This window comes from Pseudophryne corroboree, chromosome 11, assembly GCF_028390025.1.
Source record: "Pseudophryne corroboree isolate aPseCor3 chromosome 11, aPseCor3.hap2, whole genome shotgun sequence".
Lineage (NCBI taxonomy): Eukaryota > Metazoa > Chordata > Amphibia > Anura > Myobatrachidae > Pseudophryne > Pseudophryne corroboree.
This window is the reverse complement of record NC_086454.1, coordinates 298,095,896-298,117,014: the sequence shown is the minus strand read 5'-3', so window position 1 is coordinate 298,117,014 and position 21,119 is coordinate 298,095,896. Positions and strand designations below refer to the sequence as shown.

At 50.2% G+C, this 21,119-nt stretch overlaps 1 long non-coding RNA gene across 1 annotated transcript; it reads left to right on the top strand.

Annotated features, from left to right (window-relative positions):
- Positions 1–2,407: 2,407 nt before the first annotated feature.
- Positions 2,408–16,351, top strand: LOC134970194 (uncharacterized). Its single transcript, XR_010189716.1, has 2 exons — positions 2,408–2,590; positions 16,222–16,351. It is a non-coding gene; the product is annotated as an uncharacterized LOC134970194 (long non-coding RNA).
- The last annotated feature ends 4,768 nt before the right edge of the window (positions 16,352–21,119 follow it).

Sequence of the window (21,119 nt, the reverse complement as noted above, 5' to 3'; positions counted from 1 at the left end):
GGGCACCAGTACTGGACAGTATAAGGGGTTCTACTACATGGGACACGCCCCCTATTGGGTGACCACGCCCCTTTCGAGTGGCCACGCCCCTTTTCTGAAGCGTAATTACATCCTTGACTTTTGCATACCCCCACTTCAAAATTTCCACTTCGACCACTGATTATAGATCATGAACCACTGAGGCTTCGCGGAGGTGACAGATCACGTAGATTATTACAAATAGAATCCAGGTGGATTCATGAGTTACAAACTCTTGTGCCCCGTGATCTCAATGAATCTCTGGGACTACATTGTTTCCTTTAGGTGCCTTTCAGTTGTAACATCAGTTTGCAATTTATGCCTTGGTTATTTGCTGTGATTTTATTATCATCCTCTCCTGTAATCTGTCAGCAATGCTTGGTAGCAGTTTCCATGTTTCCAATAGCTCCAGTATGTTTTTAATAGTATATGTATTATTGCACTATGTTTGTATGTTTCGTTTCACGGATCGGTGTTCTACTGATCTTGTCTAAAACTGTGGAGTCTTTTGCTTACAGTTGCCCCGGTTACGCGTCGAGCGGGGATGACATCATTTGTGGGCGTCTGCACTCGCGTCCCGCACCAGAGCTGTTTGACACGCTGTGGTGAGCTTATACAAGGTATGTTTTATACTGTCTTTGTTATCCTGATGAAGAAGTAATACACTTTGAAACGTTGCTTTATCCTGCTTGTTGCATGTCATCATTTCTGAGTGCCGCCCGTCCGTTTGCTATATATATATTATTGTTATTATTATTATTATTATTATTTTTTTTGGGGGGGGGGGGTTATGATAAATCTATTTTCCACTAATATTTTTTTATTGTCCCATGCTTCCTCTGTGTCTCTTTGGGCTCTTGTCCCCCAGGTCTCCACAGTCACATTCCATCTGTCTCTATAGAACATCCTCATTACCCCCTTTCTATTTCCACATCCTGCTTACTCTGACTCTCTCATGTCCAACTGTCTCTTTCCACATCATCATTCCTCTGTCTCTCTGCCTAATACTGTACCTCGCTCCTGTCTCTCTCTACATAATCATACGGTCATACCTCTATGTCTCCCTCTGGTCTATTCCCCTCTTCTGTCTCACTCTACCCTAACCCAACCCTCCTCTCTCTCTCTGGCCTAACCCCCCTACTCCTGTCTCTATCTCTCTGGTATCATTTTCCCCTCTCTCTTGTCTATTCCCAACCCCCTCCACACCACCTCCTCTCTTTTTTTGGCCTAATTCTCCTCCCCCTCCTATGTCTCTAACCTAATCCCTCCCCCTTCCTGTTTCACTCTTTCCTTTTCCTACTCCCCTCCTTTCTTGCTATAGCCTAGTCCGTCCCCTCCTCTTGCCTTTCTTTGGCCTAACCCAGCACCCTCCCCCATCTCTAACCTTCCCACACCTCCTCCTCATCCTGTCTTTCACTGGCCTTATCTCTGACCACTGGTAATAGAAATCCCTGCAGCTGCCGGTGACATCTACATCATCTGCGCCGGAGGAAGTGAGAGGTCACCAGTGCATCTGCCTTGCTCTCTCTGACTGGACTAATCCCACCCCTCTCCACCTGTCTCTTTCTGGCGTTATCCCCTCCACATGTCTCTCTCTGGCCTAATAACCCCACTTCCCTTCACTCCTCATATCTCTCTCTGTCCTAATCTCCCTCCCCCTTCGTCATGTCTCTCTCTGTCATAATCCCGCCTCTCTCTTGTAAGCAGTAATCCCACCTTCTCCTTTCTCACTCTGGTCTATTCCTTCCCCCCTCCTCCCTCATATCTCTCTGGCCTCTCCCTCCCATTCTTCCTCTCTCTGGCCTAACCTCCCCATAATGTGTCTCTCTGGTCTAACCTCCCTGTTTCTCTATGGCCTAACCCTCCCATCATGTCTCTCTGGCCTATTGTTCCCCCACTCCTGTGTCTCTCTGGCCTAACCCTCCAATCCTGTCTCTCTCCATCATCATCATTCCTCTGTCTCTCTAATACACTGCTCCTGTCTCTTCACATCTGTATTCCTCTATGTCTCTTTATGACCTAACCCCCTCCTGTCTCTTTCTGGTCAGACTCCCTCCCTCTGTTTATCTCCATACCCTCCAACATTTTACACATAAAAATCGGTACAAATTAGAAAAAGGGGCGTGGCCATGGGTAAAAGGGGCATGGCCACACCCTTTTCTTCCCTCTGTTTATCTCTATCCTATTCCCATGTCTCTCTCTGTCTGATCCGCCCCTCCTCCTCCTCTAAGTACATACTGTGCTGCTATAACGCAGTTGGATTTAGAGGCAATTGTTTTCATTAACGAGGTAGTTTTACATTGAAGTCAAGCTGGGACAGATTCCACCAGGAAGGAGACTGTCCCAGCGATGACCGGTAAGCGCTTTCTTCTCCCCGTCCTCCAGGCTGATTTCTCATCCTCAGTCTCGTCTGCATGCTTGTCATCCCCACGCTCCTCCTGCATCCTGCCCAAACAGCAGCCATGAGATGTACTCCGGAGAGGGTGTGTGCACTACAGGTGGAAAGCTGGGTGTGCGGACATCCTGTGACTGCAAGAGTGACCAGCCTGCCTACCAGTGATCTGCATCCCAAGTAAGTGAAGTAAGTGGCCGCTGATAGCTTTGCCCATTTAATGTGGTATCAGGCTGTGTATCCAGGGCCGGTTCTAGACTTTGTGGAGCCCAGGGCTGTGTATTACAAATTGCCCCACTACCACTCACCCTGCACCTCCACCCGGCACACAGTGCTCTTCTACAGTACCTCTCACTCTGCACCCCCTCCCCGCACACACTGCTCTCCAACACTACCCCTCACCCTGCATACACTGCTCTCTTACACTACCTCTCACTCTGCACCTGCACACTACCCTTACTTCCTCCCCACACACACGCTGCTCTCCCTACACTACCCCTCATACTGCACCCCCTCCTCCCGCACACACTACTCTTCCTTGCGAGACCACTCCTCTTTTTGTGCGCTGTCCCTATAGAAAGCCTATCCCACCAATGTGCGCCAAAATCTATTCTTGCTTACCAAATAAATTAAGATCGGCCGGCCCTGATCACTTTGACCATAAATTAATTGATTTGGTTCTGGACCACCAACCCACGGCACCCCAGGCACACTGGATTAGCCCTAAAAATCATCATTATATGCTGGTTTATTTTGTTATTGAATTACACCAGTGGCCAGCAACCTTTTATCTGTATACTGGCCTCCATCCAGTTACACACAGTGTGATTCTCTCTCTATCTCTCTCTCTCTCTCTCTGTATATATATGTGTGTGTAATATATTTCATTATTTCTTGTTTAATAATGGATTCATATTGGGACCAAAGATCAAGTTAATATATATTTTTAATTATAGAAATATGAAATACATTTGAAACCACATCACTAACTAGACATTTTGGAGACTATATTAACTATTTGAAGGACCACCTTTGACCACAACACAAAAGAAGTTTGCCTGCTTCTACTTTAAAATAAAAACCTATGGTGGTCATTCCGAGTTGTTCGCTCAGTATTTTTCGCATCGATTTTCCGCTTATTGCGCATGCGCAATGTCCGCAGTGCGACTGCGCCAAGTAAATTTGCTATGCAGTTAGGTATTTTACTCACGGCTTTTTCATCGTTCTGGTGATCGTAATGTGATTGACAGGAAGTGGGTGTTACTGGGCGGAAACTGGCCGTTTTATGGGTGTGTGCGAAAAAACGCTACCGTTTCTGGGAAAAACGCGGGAGTGGCTGGAGAAACGGAGGAGTGTCTGGGCGAACGCTGGGTGTGTTTATAACGTCAAACCAGGAACGACAAGCACTGAACTGATCGCAGATGCAGAGTAAGTCTGGAGCTACTCGGAAACTGTTAAGAGAGGTCTAATCGCAATATTGCGAATCCGTCGGTCGCAATTTTAAGAAGCTAAGATTCACTCCCAGTAGGCGGCGACTTAGCGTGTGCAAATCTGCTAAAAGCAGCTTGCGAGCGAACAACTCGGAATGAGGGCCTATATTAGAGAACATCTTTATATAACTATATACACAAAATCTTTTTTATTATATTTTCTCTGACGTCCTAGTTGATGCTGGGACTCCGTCAGGACCATGGGGATTAGCGGCTCCGCAGGAGACAGGGCACAAAAATAAAAGCTTTAGGACTAGGTGGTGTGCACTGGCTCCTCCCCCTATGACCCTCCTCCAAGCCTCAGTTAGGTTTTTGTGCCCGTCCGAGCAGGGTGCAATCTAGGTGGCTCTCCTAAAGAGCTGCTTAGAAAAAGTTATTAGGTTTTTTATTTTCAGTGAGTCCTGCTGGCAACAGGCTCACTGCAACGAGGGACTTAGGGGAGAAGAAGTGAACTCACCTGCGTGCAGGATGGATTGGCTTCTTAGGCTACTGGACACCATTAGCTCCAGAGGGATCGAACACAGGCCCAGCCATGGAGTCCGGTCCCGGAGCCGCGCCGCCGACCCCCTTGCAGATGCCGAAAGGTGAAGAGGTCCAGAAACCGGCGGCAGAAGACTTTTCAGTCTTCATGAGGTAGCGCACAGCACTGCAGCTGTGCGCCATTGTTGTCAGCACACTTCACACCAGCGGTCACTGAGGGTGCAGGGCGCTAGGGGGGGGCGCCCTGGGCAGCAATGATAATACCTTGTTCTGGCTAAAAATACATCACATATAGCCCCTGGGGCTATATGGATGTATTTAACCCCTGCCAGGTCTCACAAACACCGGGAGAAGAGCCCGCCGAAATAGGGGGCGGGGCCTATCTCCTCAGCACACAGCGCCATTTTCCTGCACAGCTCCGCTGCGAGGAAGGCTCCCAGGACTCTCCCCTGCACTGCACTACAGAAACAGGGTAAAAAAACAGAGAGGGGGGGCACTTTTTTGGCGATATTGATATATTAAGCTGCTATAAAGGAAACAACACTTCTGTAGGGTTGTTCCTATATATTTATAGCGCTTGGGTGTGTGCTGGCAAACTCTCCCTCTGTTTTCCCAAAGGGCTAGTGGGGTCCTGTCTTCGATAAGAGCATTCCCTGTGTGTCTGCTGTGTGTCGGTACGTGTGTGTCGACATGTATGAGGACGATGTTGGTGTGGAGGCGGAGCAATTGCCGGTAATGGTGATGTCACCCCCTAGGGAGTCGACACTGGAATGGATGGCTTTGTTTATGGAACTACGTGATAATGTCAGCACGTTACAAAAATCAGTTGACGACATGAGACGGCCGGCAAACCAGTTAGTACCTGTCCAGGCGTCTCAGACACCGTCAGGGGCTGTAAAACGCCCTTTACCTCAGTCGGTCGACACAGACCCAGACACGGACACCGAATCTAGTGTCGACGGTGAAGAAACAAACGTATTTTCCAGTAGGGCCACACGTTATATGATCACGGCAATGAAGGAGGCTTTGCATATCTCTGATACTGCAAGTACCACAAAAAGGGGTATTATGTGGGGTGTGAAAAAACTACCTGTAGTTTTTCCTGAATCAGAGGAATTGAATGAAGTGTGTGATGAAGCGTGGGTTAACCCCGATAGAAAACTGCTAATTTCAAAGAAGTTATTGGCATTATATCCTTTCCCGCCAGAGGTTAGGGCGCGCTGGGAAACACCCCCTAGGGTGGATAAGGCACTCACACGCTTATCAAAACAAGTGGCGTTACCGTCTCCTGAAACGGCCGCCCTCAAGGATCCAGCTGATAGGAGGCTGGAAACTACCCTGAAAAGTATATACACTCATACTGGTGTTATACTGCGACCAGCCATCGCCTCTGCATGGATGTGCAGTGCTGGGGTGGTTTGGTCGGATTCCCTGACTGAAAATATTGATACCCTGGATAGGGACAGTATTTTATTGACTATAGAGCAATTAAAGGATGCTTTTCTTTATATGCGAGATGCTCAGAGGGATATTTGCACTCTGGCATCGAGAGTAAGTGCGATGTCCATATCTGCCAGAAGAAGTTTATGGACGCGACAGTGGTCAGGTGATGCGGATTCCAAACGGCATATGGAAGTATTGCCGTATAAAGGGGAGGAATTATTTGGGGTCGGTCTATCGGATTTGGTGGCCACGGCAACAGCCGGGAAATCCACCTTTTTACCTCAGGTCCCCTCCCAACAGAAAAAGACACCGTCTTTTCAGCCGCAGTCCTTTCGTTCCTATAAGAACAAGCGGGCAAAAGGACAGTCATATCTGCCCCGAGGCAAAGGAAAGGGTAAGAGAGTGCACCAAGCAGCTCCCTCCCAGGAGCAGAAGCCCTCCCCGGCTTCTGCAAAGCCCTCAGCATGACGTTCTCGCCGGTTCCTAAAGTCTGCTCTGCCAACGTCTCCCTCAGACAGGGCGACGGTATTGGAAGCCATTCACAAGCTGTATTCTCAGCAGGTGATAGTCAAGGTACCCCTCCTACAACAGGGAAAGGGGTATTATTCCACACTATTTGTGGTACCGAAGCCGGACGGTTCGGTAAGACCTATTCTAAATCTGAAATCTTTGAACCTGTACATACAAAAATTCAAGTTCAAGATGGAGTCACTCAGAGCAGTGATAGCGAATCTGGAAGAAGGGGACTTTATGGTGTCCCTGGACATCAAGGATGCTTACCTGCATGTCCCAATTTGCCCTTCACATCAAGGGTACTTCAGGTTCGTGGTGCAAAACTGTCATTATCAGTTTCAGACGCTGCCATTTGGATTGTCCACGGCACCTCGGGTCTTTACCAAGGTAATGGCCGAAATGATGTTTCTTCTGCGAAGAAAAGGCGTATTAATTATCCCTTACTTGGACGATCTCCTGATAAGGGCAAGGTCCAGAGAACAGCTGGGGGACGTAGTAGCACTAACCCAAGTAGTGCTGCAACAGCACGGGTGGATTCTGAATTTTCCAAAATCTCAATTGACCCCGACGACACGTCTGCTGTTCCTGGGAATGATTCTGGACACGGTTCAGAAAAAGGTGTTTCTTCCGGAGGAGAAAGCCAGGGAGTTATCCGAACTTGTCAGGAACCTCCTAAAACCAGGAAAAGTGTCTGTGCATCAATGCACAAGAGTCCTGGGAAAAATGGTGGCTTCTTACGAAGCGATTCCATTCGGCAGATTCCACGCACAAACTTTTCAGTGGGATCTGCTGGACAAATGGTCCGGATCGCATCTGCAGATGCATCAGCGGATAACTTTGTCTCCACGGACAAGGGTGTCTCTTCTGTGGTGGTTGCAGAGTGCTCATCTGTTAGAGGGCCGCAGATTCGACATACAGGACTGGGTCCTGGTGACCACGGATGCCAGTCTGAGAGGCTGGGGAGCGGTCACACAGGGAAGAAACTTCCAGGGAGTGTGGTCAAGCCTGGAGATGTCTCTTCACATAAATATACTGGAGCTAAGAGCGATTTACAATGCTCTAAGCCTGGCAAAACCCCTGCTTCAGGGTCAGCCGGTGTTGATCCAGTCGGACAACATCACGGCAGTCGCCCACGTAAACAGACAGGGCGGCACAAGAAGCAGGAGGGCAATGGCAGAAGCTGCAAGGATTCTTCGCTGGGCGGAAGATCATGTGATAGCACTGTCAGCAGTGTTCATTCCGGGAGTGGACAACTGGGAAGCGGACTTCCTCAGCAGACACGATCTACACCCGGGAGAGTGGGGACTTCATCCAGAAGTCTTCCACATGATTGTGAACCGTTGGGAAAAACCAAAGGTGGATATGATGGCGTCCCGCCTCAACAAAAAACTGGACAGGTATTGCGCCAGGTCAAGAGACCCTCAGGCAATAGCTGTGGACGCTCTGGTAACACCGTGGGTGTTCCAGTCAGTGTATGTGTTTCCTCCTCTGCCTCTCATACCAAAAGTACTGAGAATTATACGGCAAAGGGGAGTAAGAACGATACTCGTGGCTCCGGATTGGCCAAGAAGAACTTGGTACCCGGAACTTCAGGAGATGCTCACGGAAGATCCGTGGCCTCTACCTCTAAGACGGGACCTGCTTCAGCAGGGACCGTGTCTATTCCAAGACTTACCGCGGCTGCGTTTGACGGCATGGCGGTTGAACGCCGAATTCTAAGGGAAAAAGGCATTCCGGAAGAGGTCATCCCTACCCTGGTAAAAGCCAGGAAGGAGGTGACTGCACAACATTATCACCGCATTTGGAGAAAATATGTTGCGTGGTGTGAGGCCAGGAAGGCCCCGACGGAGGAATTTCAACTGGGTCGATTCCTACATTTCCTGCAAACAGGATTGTCTATGGGCCTCAAATTAGGGTCCATTAAGGTTCAAATTTCGGCCCTGTCGATTTTCTTCCAGAAAGAATTGGCTTCAGTTCCTGAAGTCCAGACTTTTGTAAAAGGAGTACTACATATACAGCCCCCGGTTGTGCCCCCAGTGGCTCCGTGGGATCTTAATGTAGTTTTGGATTTTCTCAAATCCCATTGGTTTGAGCCACTCAAATCGGTGGATTTGAAATATCTTACATGGAAAGTAACCATGTCACTGGCCCTGGCTTCAGCCAGGAGAGTGTCAGAATTGGCGGCTTTATCGTATAAAAGCCCATATCTGATTTTCCATTCGGACAGGGCAGAACTGCGGACGCGTCCTCAGTTTCTGCCTAAGGTGGTTTCAGCGTTTCACCTGAACCAGCCTATTGTGGTGCCTGCGGCTACTAGCGATTTGGAGGATTCCAAGTTGCTGGACGTTGTCAGGGCATTGAAAATATATATTTCAAGGACGGCTGGAGTCAGAAAATCTGACTCGCTGTTTATACTGTATGCACCCAACAAGCTGGGTGCTCCTGCTTCTAAGCAGACGATTGCTCGTTGGATTTGTAGCACAATTCAACTTGCACATTCTGTGGCAGGCCTGCCACAGCCTAAATCTATCAAGGCCCATTCCACAAGGAAGGTGGGCTCATCTTGGGCGGCTGCCCGAGGGGTCTCGGCATTACAACTCTGCCGAGCAGCTACGTGGTCGGGGGAGAACACGTTTGTAAAATTCTACAAATTTGATACCCTGGCTAAAGAGGACCTGGAGTTCTCTCATTCGGTGCTGCAGAGTCATCCGCACTCTCCCGCCCGTTTGGGAGCTTTGGTATAATCCCCATGGTCCTGACGGAGTCCCAGCATCCACTAGGACGTCAGAGAAAATAAGATTTTACTTACCGATAAATCTATTTCTCGTAGTCCGTAGTGGATGCTGGGCGCCCATCCCAAGTGCGGATTGTCTGCAATACTTGTACATAGTTATTGTTACAAAAAAATCGGGTTGTTATTGTTGTGAGCCGTCTGTTCAGAGGCTCCTACGTTTGTCATACTGTTAACTGGGTTCAGATCACAAGTTGTACGGTGTGATTGGTGTGGCTGGTATGAGTCTTACCCGGGATTCAAAATCCTTCCTTATTGTGTACGCTCGTCCGGGCACAGTATCCTAACTGAGGCTTGGAGGAGGGTCATAGGGGGAGGAGCCAGTGCACACCACCTAGTCCTAAAGCTTTTATTTTTGTGCCCTGTCTCCTGCGGAGCCGCTAATCCCCATGGTCCTGACGGAGTCCCAGCATCCACTACGGACTACGAGAAATAGATTTATCGGTAAGTAAAATCTTATTTTCTTTCGTAAATGTTAATCTGTTGTGTTCTTTTCTTTCTGCTGGTGATTGAACCTGATGTGACATGCGTTGGAATAGTCCCATTCCAAGGGGGTCATTCCGAGTTGATTGCTCGCTAGCAGTTTTTAGCAGCCGTGCAAACGCTATGCCGCCTCCCACTGGGAGTGTATTCCAGCTTAGCAGAAGTGCGAACGAAAGGATCGCAGAGCTGTTACAAAATATATTTCTGCAGTTTCAGAGTAGCTTCAGACCTACTCAGCGCTTGCGATCACTTCAGACTATTCAGTTCCTGTTTTGACGTCACAAACACGCCCTGCATTCGCCCAGCCACACGTGTGTTTTTCCTGGCACGCCTGCATTTTTCCGAACACTCCCTGAAAACGGTCAGTTGACACCCTGAAACGCCTCCTTCACGTCAATCACTCTGCGGTCAGCAGTGCGACTTTTAAAAGCTTCGCTAGACCCTGTGTGAAACTACATCAGCCATTGTAAAAGTACATCGTGCGTGCGCATTGCGCCGCATACGCATGCGCAGAAGTGCCTTTTTTTGCCTGATCGCTGCACAGCGACCGAAAGCAGCTAGCGATCAACTCGGAATGACCCCCGAAGTTTGGAGGAGTGAATATTGTGGTGAACTGCGCTGGTATTGCGGTGGCTGTAAGAACATTGCGGTGGCTATAAGAGTCTATAACAAAGGCAAGCAGGCCGCACAGTTTGGAGGATTTCCAGAGGGTTATAAATGTAGGCTTAGATCACGTAGTTCTGGAACTTGATGTTTTTTCTGTTGGTTGTTATAAATAATAGTATTTCTCTAACGTCCTAGTGGATGCTGGGAACTCCGTAAGGACCATGGGGAATAGCGGGCTCCGAAGGAGGCTGGGCACTCTAGAAAGATTTATGACTACCTGGTGTGCACTGGCTCCTCCCACTATGACCCTCCTCCAAGCCTCAGTTAGATCTTGTGCCCGGCCGAGGTTGGATGCACACTAGGGGCTCTCCTGAGCCTCTAGAAAGAAAGTATAGAATTAGGTTTTTTATTTTCAGTGAGACCTGCTGGCAACAGGCTCACTGCAGCGAGGGACGGACTAAGGGGAGAAGAAGCGAACTCGCCTGCTTGCAGCCGGATTGGGCTTCTTAGGCTACTGGACACCATTAGCTCCAGAGGGATCGACCGCAGCCCAGTCCTTGGTGTTCGGTCCCGAAACCGCGCCGCCGTCCCCCTTACAGAGCCAGAAGCAAGAAGAGGTCCGGAAAATCGGCGGCAGAAGACATCAGTCTTCACCAAGGTAGCGCACAGCACTGCAGCTGTGCGCCATTGCTCCTCATACACACCTCACACTGCAGTCACTGAGGGTGCAGGGCGCTGGGGGGGGGCGCCCTGAGCAGCAATAAAAACACCTTGGCTGGCAAACATACATCACATATCACCCCCAGGGCTATATGGATGTATTTTAACCCCTGCCAGAATCCATAAAAATGCGGGAGAATAGGCCGCGGAAAAGGGGCGGAGCTATCTCCCTCAGACACACTGGCGCCATTTTCTCTTCACAGTGCAACTGGAAGAAAGCTCCCCAGGCTCTCCCCTGTAGTTTTCAGGCTCAAAGGGTTAAAAAGAGAGGGGGGGCACTAAATTTAGGCGCAATATTGTATATACAAGCAGCTATGGGGGAAAATTCACTCAGTTATAGTGTTAATCCCCACATTATATAGCGCTCTGGTGTGTGCTGGCATACTCTCTCTCTGTCTCCCCAAAGGGCTTTGTGGGTCCTGTCCTCAGTCAGAGCATTCCCTGTGTGTGTGCGGTGTGTCGGTACAGCTGTGTCGACATGTTTGAGGAGGAGGCTTATATAGTGACGGAGCAGATGCCGATAAATGTGATGTCGTCCCCTGTGGGGCCGACACCAGAGTGGATGGTTAGGTAAAAGGTATTAACCGACAGTGTCAACTCCTTACATAAAAGGGTGGATGACGTAACAGCTGTGGGACAGCCGGCTTCTCAGCCCGTGCCTGCCCAGGCGTCTCAAAGGCCATCAGGGGCTCAAAAACGCCCGCTCATTCAGATGGCAGACACAGATGTCTGACTCCAGTGTCGACAAGGTTGAGAAATATACACAATCCACTAGGAACATCCGTGACTTGATCCCGGCAATAAAAAATGTGTTACACATTTCTGACATTAACCTCTAAAAATGGGTTTTTATGTTTGGGGAGAAAAAGCAGGCAGTGTTTTGTTCCCCCATCAGATGAATGAATGAAGTGTGTGAAAAGCGTGGGTTCCCCCTGATAAGACACTGGTAATTTCTAAAAAGTTACTGATGGCGTACCTTTTCCCGCCAGAGGATAAGTTACGCTGGGAGATATCCCCTAAGGTGGATAAGGCGCTCACACGGTTGTCAAAATAGGTTTGGCACTGCCGTTTTAGGAACGGCCACTTTGAAGGTACCTGTTGATAAAAAGCAGGAGGCTATCCTGAAGTCTGTATTTACACACTCAGGTACTAGACTGAAACCTGCAGAGCGTGCTGCTGCAGCGTGGTCGGTGACCCTGTCAAACATACTAGTTTGCTAACATGAGAACATATTAAAGACGTCGTCTTATATATGAGGGATGCACAGATGGATATTTTGCCGGCTGGCATCCAGAATGAATGTAATGTCCATTCTGTCAGGAGGGTATTAGAGACCGGTCACTGGACAGGTGATGCTGCCCTTAAAAGGCGCATAGAGATTCTGCCTTATAAGGGTGAGGAATTATTTGGGGATGGTCTCTGGGACCTCGTATCCGCAGCAACAGCTGGGAAGAAATATTTTTACCTCAATTTTCCTCACAGACTAAGAAAGCACTGTATTATCAGGTACAGTCCTTTCGGCTTCAGAAAAGCAAGCGGGTCAAAGGCGCTTCCTTTCTGTACATAGACAAGGGAAGAGGGAAAAAGCTGCACCAGTCAGCCTGTTCCCAGAATCATAATTCTTCTCTCGCTTCCTCTGAGTCCACAGCATGACACGGGGGCTCCACAGGTGTAGCCAGGTACGGTGGGGGGCCGTCTTAAAAATTTCAGCGATCAGTGGGCTCGCTCACAGGTGGATCCCTGTTTTATTCAAGTAGTATTTCAGGGGTACAAGCTGGAATTCGATATGTCTTCCCCCCGCCGTTTCCTCAAATATGCCTTGCCGACAACTCCCTCAGGTAGGGAGGCTGTGCTAGAGGCAATTAATAAGCTGTATTCCCAGCAGGTAATACTTAAGGTGCCCCTACTCCAACAAGGACGGGGTTACTATTCCACACGGTTTTGGGGTACCGAAACCGCATGGTTCGGTGTGACCCTTTTTTATATTTAAAATCCTTGAACACATACATAAAAAATTCAAGTTCAAGATGGAATCGCTCAGGGCGGTTATTGCAAGCCTGGACGAGGGGGATTACATGGTATCCCGGGACATCAAGGATGCTTACCTGCATGTCCCTATTTACTATCCTCGCCAGGAGAACCTCAGATTGTGGTACAGGATTACCATTACCAAGTCCAGACTCTGCCGTTTGGACTGTACATGGCACCGAGGGTGTTACCATGGTAATGGCCGGAATGAGGATACTCCTTCGAAAAGGGGAGTTTTTAATTATCCCGTACTTGGACAATCTCCTTATAAGGGCGAGGTCCAAGGAGCAGTTGCTAGTCGGGGTAGCACTATTTTGGAAAGTGCTACAACAGCACAGTTGGATTCTAAACAGTCCAGAGTCACAGCTGGTTCCTACGACACGTCTACTGTTCCTGGGGATGGCTCTGGACACAGACCAGAAATAAGTGTTTCTCCAGGAGGAGAAAGCCAAGGAGCTGTCATCTCTAGTCAGAGACCTCCTGAAGCCAAAACAGTTATCGGTGCATCATTGCACGCGAGTCCTGGGAAAAATGATAGCTTCCTACGAAGCAATCCCATTCGGCAGGTTCCATGCAAGAACTTTTCAGGGGGACCTGTTAGACAAGTGGTCCGGGTCGCATCTTCAGATGCATTAGGCTGATAACCCTGTCTCCAAGGACCAGGGTATCTCTACTGTAGTGGCTGCAGAGTGCCCATCTTCAAGAGGGACGCAGGTTCGACATACAGGACTAGGTCCTAGTGACCATGGATGCCAGCCTTTGAGGCTGGGGGGCAGTCACACAGGGAAGAACCTTCCAGGGACTTTGGTCAAGTCAGGTGACTTCCCTACATAAATATTCTGGAACAGAGGGCCATTTACAATGCCCTGAGTCAGGCAAGGCCTCTGCTTCAAAACCAGCCGGTCCTGATCCAATCAGGCAACATCACGGCAGTCGCCCATGTAAACCAACAGGGCGGCACAAGAAGCAGGATGGCGATGGCAGAAGCCACAAGGATTCTCCGATGGGCGGAAAATCATGTGTTAGCACTGTCAGCAGTGTTCATTCCCGGAGTGGACAACTGGGAAGCAGACCTTCTCAGCAGACACGACTTCCACCCGAGAGTGTGGGGACTTCATCCAGAAGTCTTCCAAAGGATTGTACACCATTGGGAAAGGCCACAGGTGGACATGAAGGCGTCCCGCCTCAACATAAAGCTATAAAAGATATTGCGCCAGGTCAAGGGACCTTCAGGCGATAGCTGTGGACGCTCTGGTAACACCGTGGGTGTACCAGTCGGTTTATGTGTTCCCCCCTCTGCCTCTCATACCAAAGGTACTGAGAATAATAAGAAGGCGAGGAGTAAGAACGATACTCGTGGTTCCGGATTGGCCAAGAAGAGCCTGGTACCCAGAACTTCAAGAAACTATATATCAGAGGACCCATGGCCTCTGCCGCTCAGACAGGACCTGCTGCAGCAGGGGCCCTGTCTGTTCCAAGACTTACCGCGGCTACGTTTTGATGGCATGGCGGTTGAACGCCGGATCCTAAAGGAAAAGGGCATTCCGGAGGAAGTCATTCCTACGCTGATTCAAGCCAGGAACGATGTTACTGCAAAACATTATCACCGCATATGGCGGAAATATGTTGCTTGGTGTGAGGCCAAAAAGGCCCCAACAGAGGAATTTCAACTAGGTCGATTTCTGCATTTCCTACAAGCAGGAGTGTCTATGGGCCTAAAATTAGGCTCCATTAAGATACAGATCTCGGCTCTGTCGATTTTCTTCCAGAAAAAATTAGCTTCAGTACCTGAAGTTCAGACATTGTAAAAGGAGTGCTGCATATTCAGCCCCCAGTTGTGCCTCCAGTGGCACCTTGGGATCTCAACGTGGTGTTGAGTTTCTTAAAAATCACATTGGTTTGAACCACTAAAAACCGTGGATCTAAAATATCTCACGTTGAAAGTGGTCATGTTATTGGCCTTGGTTTCGGCCAGGCGTGTATCAGAATTGGCGGCTTTGTTATATAAAAGTCCTTATCTGATTTTCCATATGGATAGGGCAGAATTGAGGACTCGTCCCCAGTTTCTCCTTAAGGTGGTATCAGTTTTTCACTTGAACCAACCTATTGTGGTGCCTGCGGCTGCTAGGGACTTGGAGGATTCCAAGTTACTGGACGTAGTCAGGGCCTTGAAAAATTATGTTTCCAGGACGGCTAGAGTCAGGAAAATTGACTCGCTATTTATCCTGTATGCACCCAACAGGCTGGGTGCTCCTGCTTCTAAGCAGACTATCGCTCGCTGGATCTGTGACACGATTCAGCGGAAGCATTCTGCGGCTGGACTGCCGCATCCTAAATCAGTGAAAGCCCATTCCACAGGGAAGGTGGGCTCATCTTGGGCGGCTGCCCGAGGGGTCTCGGCTTTACAACTTTGCCGAGCTGTTACTTGGTCAGGGGCAAACACGTTTGCAAAATTCTACAAATTGGATACCCTGGCTGAGGAGGACCTTGAGTTCTCTCATTCGGTGCTGCAGAGTCATCCGCACTCTCCCGCCCGTTTGGGAGCTTTGGTATAATCCCCATGGTCCTTACGGAGTTCCCAGCATCCACTAGGACGTTAGAGAAAATAAGATTTTACTCACCGGTAAATCTATTTCTCGTAGTCCGTAGTGGATGCTGGGCGCCCATCCCAAGTGCGGATTGTCTGCAATACTTGTAAATAGTTATTGCTAACTAAAGGGTTATTATTGAGCCATCTTTTGAGAGGCTCAGTTGTTTTCATACTGTCAAACTGGATATAGTATCACGAGTTGTACGGTGTGATTGGTGTGGCTGGTATGAGTCTTACCCGGGATTCAAAATCCTTCCTTATTATGTCAGCTCGTACGGGCACAGTGTCCTAACTGAGGCTTGGAGGAGGGTCATAGTGGGAGGAGCCAGTGTACACCAGGTAGTCATAAATCTTTCTAGAGTGCCCAGCCTCCTTCGGAGCCCGCTATTCCCCATGGTCCTTACGGAGTTCCCAGCATCCACTACGGACTACGAGAAATAGATTTACCGGTGAGTAAAATCTTATTTAAAATCAGTATTTTGGAAGAATTTATACTTTTTTCTTTTGTCCTTTTTTAAATCGTGTGATTGGTGAATAGATAATATAAGCTGCGCCAAATGCTGGGGCTACTAGAGCGGGAACTCATATAATAAGTTGGCGACTAAAACAAGATGGATTTTCTCAGAAGTATAAAAGTTGTTGATTATATTTTTTGCTGGTCTCTTAGGGGAACATTGCCGGCACGTTTCACGTTAATAATCTAGCGACAGTAGAGATGGTGATGAATGGACCAGACACTCATAGACAGTAAGGAGTCCTAATTACCACAGCCTGGCATCACTGCCTGTGACGGACAGGTCAGGTTTTTCATGGAATGACCTAAACTTGTGGAGTATGAAAAATATGTATTGTCTAATATGTACGTGTTATTTACACTATGTTCTGGATACATTCCCCGTGCAGTAACTTGAGGGTCTGAGCCACACGTAAAGCGGTGGCAGTTCCAGCAATCAAAATTCTATGTAATTATCCACTTGTAGTCAGAGACCACTACATCTCTGTAACCTTACCCGTCCCCAGCCCTCCGCTTGTGGCAGCAGCCATAATCACTACCACCTGCATTTGCCCCAGCAACATCCTTGGTACGGGAGCTCCGACAGAATCAGATATCTCTGTGTATGCTCACCTCTAAATATCCTGCAGCTTTGTCTGTACAGAACACATAGCTTACCTGCAAACACCCCACTACCACCCAGTGATGCCATAGAGCCATAAATGAGCAGCAACCAAGATGCGCACCATTACAGCTGCCTGTAAGTGCTTTAGGTTGTGTATGCAGATGCATGCGCAGTTCACGAAGACTTGCAACATCCCTCTGCATTCAGAATTGCATACAACTTCCTAACCAGGCCCTGACTCTCTGCCATTATATAGTCTTATTATACTATGTACTGTAATATCAGTTATTATACCTTACTAGGTGCTTCATCGTGCCCTACGGGTGCTCTTCACACCGTCGCAAGGGGCTACGCCCCCTTAACCCTTGCATGCCTTTCTGGGGTTCAATATTTGTATTATATAAAGTATTACCTGCATTCCTTTGTTAGTGGTTAAATATTGCACAATGAAAGGGCGTGCAATGGTGAAGGAGGCGCAGCCCCTTGCGACGGCGTGAACAGCACCTGCAGGGCACGATGTACAGAATGTAGCGGGTGCGGGGGGGACTGCGGATGGTGTCTGTAGATGCTGCAGGTGGAGGAAGGGCAGAAGTGGGGGTGGGGCCCGGATGGGGAAGAGTCGGGAGGTGCTTCGGGTGGGGGAGGGGCAGAGGAGTGGGGGATGCAGATTGGGGAGGGGTTCCGGAGGCACTGCAGGTGGGGGAGGGGCAGGGGTGCCATGGGTGGGAGAGGGGCAGGTGTGGGGATGTTGTGGATGGGTGAAGGGTTCCCGAGGTGCTGTGGGATGGGAAGGGACAGGACTGCCGGGGGTGGGGTAGGGGTCCGCAGGCGCCATGGGTAGGGGAGGGGCATAGGAAAGGAGGTCCGGAGGTGCTGCTGGTGGTGGAGGGGCAGGTGCGGTGGTGCCATTGGTGGGGGAGGGGTGGGTGAGGGGGGGACCGCGAATGGAGGAGGGTGTCTGCAGATGCTGCGGGTGGAGGGCGGCAGGTGTGGGGGGAGACATATAAAGGGGGTGGATGGTGGAGGGGCGGAGGAGTGGGAGCCGCGGGTGGTGTAGGGGGTCTGGAGGCACAGCGTGTGGGGGAGGGGTGGAGTGCCGCATGTGGTGGAGGGGAAGGTGCGGAGGTGTGGTGCATTGGGGAGAGGTCTGGAGGCGCTGCGGGTACTGTACCTGCCAAAAAGTTAGTTGGAGGGTATGCAGTAACAGGGCCAGGACAGGGGTGACAGGGTCAGAACAGGGTTGACGGGGCCAGGACAGGGGTGACAGGGTCAGAAAAGGGGTGACGGGGCCAGGACAGGGGCGACGGGCCAGGACAGAAATGACAGGGACAGGATAGGGGTGACAGGCCAGGGTAGGGGTGGCAGGAACAGGACAGGGGTGACAGGGCCAGTATAGGGTTGACAGGGCAAGCACAGGGGTAACAGGGCCAGGAATGGGGGCAACAGGGCCAGCATAAGGGTAACAGGGCCAGCATAAGGGTAACAGGGCCAGCATAAGGGTGACAGGGCCAGGATAAGGGTGACAGGGCCAGGATAAGGGTGAAAGGGCCAGGATAAGGGTGGCAGGGCAAGGCCAGGGGTGACAGGGACATGACAGAACACAGGGCACGGGAGAGATTGGTATTAGGGACAAAACAGTGGTGACAGACAGATGTGTCTTACCGGAGTCACTGCTGCTGGCTGCTGCTGTTCCACTCCAACCTGTTGGGATCTGCTGCTGGTGGAGACTTGGCATGGCTGACTCTCTTAGGCTGGAGTCCTGCTTCCTCTGCCCGTCCGCATCCCTCCCCCCCTCTTCAGTCACACAGCGCGGACCTCGCGCGGCTGCCGGGCACTGTGGTAAGGGGAGACTGGGAGTGACTGGTTAGCCCCCAGGAGATGCTGCGGCTGGAGGAAGGAGGGGGTCGGAGCCTGCAAGCAGCTCGGACTTCTGCAGCGTTACCCGCCGGCTAAAGTGTGTGAAGGAGCTGGGCGCACCTCACTGTGGGTGGCAGCGCTGCAGCTAGCGGTGGGGTTGCCGGGGCTGGAGATAACAGAGGCAGTACGGAACCTGCACAGCGGCAGGTGCCCCACAAAACGGCAGCTAAGAAGCGTGGAGTGTGCCAGAAAGTGACGCTCCTCCGCGCCAGAGAGGGGGGTCAAGCACACAGTGAGCCGGTGCCCGTCTGTCTGTACGGCATACCCCCTCACACACCCCCATACCTCCCAAATGTCCCGATTTTCGCGGGACAGTCCCATTTTTGGGGGTCTGTCCCGCTGTCCCACCCGCCGATCACAGTGTCCCGCGGTAATGGGGGGGGTCAGTTGGAAAGCTCCTGTACTCGCTGTTCTGCTTAGCAGAGCAGCGGTGAATAGTGGAGACAGAGGGAGAGGGGGCATCAGGGGGTATGGATTAAGGGGGGGGTTCCAGCAGCAGAGCCGGACTAAGGGGGTGGGGGGGGCAGGGGGTACGTACCGTTGGCCCCACAGTTTTAGTGGGCCCCCCGGCTCGAGTAGCTCTATCCCAGCTCAGAAGCCCCCCCCCCCCAGCCGTCCTGCCAGCAACAGCAGCAGCATTGTGCTACAGTCAGCACACGCTGCTGCGTGTTGGCAGGTCTGTGGTGTTGCAGGGAGGCAGCAGTCTCCCTGCTTTCTTCTGCCTGTGCGGGTGTGTAGGGGGGAGCGACCACCCCCTCTGGATTTACCCCTAGCTGAGGGGCCAAAATTCCATTTAAAAAAAACAAACAAACGGAATTTGTGTAAGGGGGCGTGGCCTCGCGTACCACGATTAGGCCACGCCCCCAGCCCACAGCCGACACAGCAATGAGATAGGGCTCCCCTGTCACAAGTGCCCTGGGCCCCTCGGACTCATAATCAGCCCCTGGGGGCATGTCAGCAGCTCACAGAGCGCTGGGCATGCCCCCTCATTGACGAAAACGGGAGCCCTCCCGTGAAGCCACGCCCCCTTTTCGCAGAGTGTGTGTCCCTCCTTCTGCCTGAAGAAAGCTCCTGCAGAAAGCTGGGAGGTATGCACCCCTGCCTGTGCCATGCCCATACTATCTGCTTCTGCTCCTAGTCTTCTGTAGATTTGGCCAGATCTGTGACTCATTTGACTAACTCCGCCCAGTGTTGTGACTCCGCCCAGCATTAGCAAATGAATCACAAAGTCACAGATCTGGGCTATTATATACCTTATAAAGGGCCGATGTGTTACACAGCACTGTACAGTGAGAGGCTCATGATACCATAAGGTGGTAGTGTCCAGGGTCGAGGCACCAGCAATTTGGACCTGGAGAGACCCTTTCACACGGAGACCACACCCAAGTTGCCCCCGGCAATATCCCGGATTTTTCAGTCAATGTGAAAGCGGTATTTATGATTAAAAAGAACATGGGCCCTCATTCCGAGTTGTTCGCTCGCAAGCTGCTTTTAGCAGCATTGCACACGCTAAGCCGCCGCCTACTGGGAGTGAATCTTAGCTTCTTAAAATTGCGAACGAAAGATTCTCAAAATTGCGACTACACACCTCTTAGCAGTTTCTGAGTAGCTTCAGACTTACTCGGCATCTGCGATCAGTTCAGTGCTTGTCGTTCCTGGTTTGACGTCACAAACACACCCAGCGTTCGCCCAGACACTCCTCCGTTTCTTCAGCCACTCCCGCGTTTTTCCCAGAAACGGTAGCGTTTTTTCGCACACACCCATAAAACGGCCTGTTTCCGCCCAGAAACACCCACTTCCTGTCAATCACATTACGATCACCAGAACGAAGAAAAAGCCGTGAGTAAAATACCTAACTGCATAGCAAATTTACTTGGCGCAGTCGCACTGCGGACATTGCGCATGCGCACTAAGCGGAAAATCGCTGCGATGCGAAAAAATTTACCGAGCGAACAACTCGCAATGACCCCCATTGTGCACATATGCTAATAGGGGTATATAACAATTGCTACATATGCCCTATAATATATATGTCATATAACTCATCCACATGAATTATATCATACACATTAATGAATTAGAGAAATGAGACTACCTTAGATGTGTATGAGAATATGACATAGAAATGTGATATATTCAGGCTCGGACTGGCCCACAGGGGTACAGGGGAAACCACCGGTAGGCCCCTCTGCCTGGGGGGCCCTCCTCCTCAAGGGATCAGGTTCTAGACTGTGCACTTGAATTATATATTATACATGTGTTACCTTATACTGTACAGGATCATGATGTATTCTCTACAGTACATTGCTGTCATTAATCTGGCACATTATCAAGCATGCACTAGCATTAATTACTATATAAATTATCAAGGAGTCCAGACCAGGTACTCTATAATGGTTAGCCAAACCTCTGTGGTGGCTGGCCACACCCCCTTTGGAGGCTGGCCGCATCTCTAATCATGGGCCCCTACCACTGCATACCCCCGGTGGGCCCTTCATGTTCCAGTCCGACACTGGATATATTCACCTTG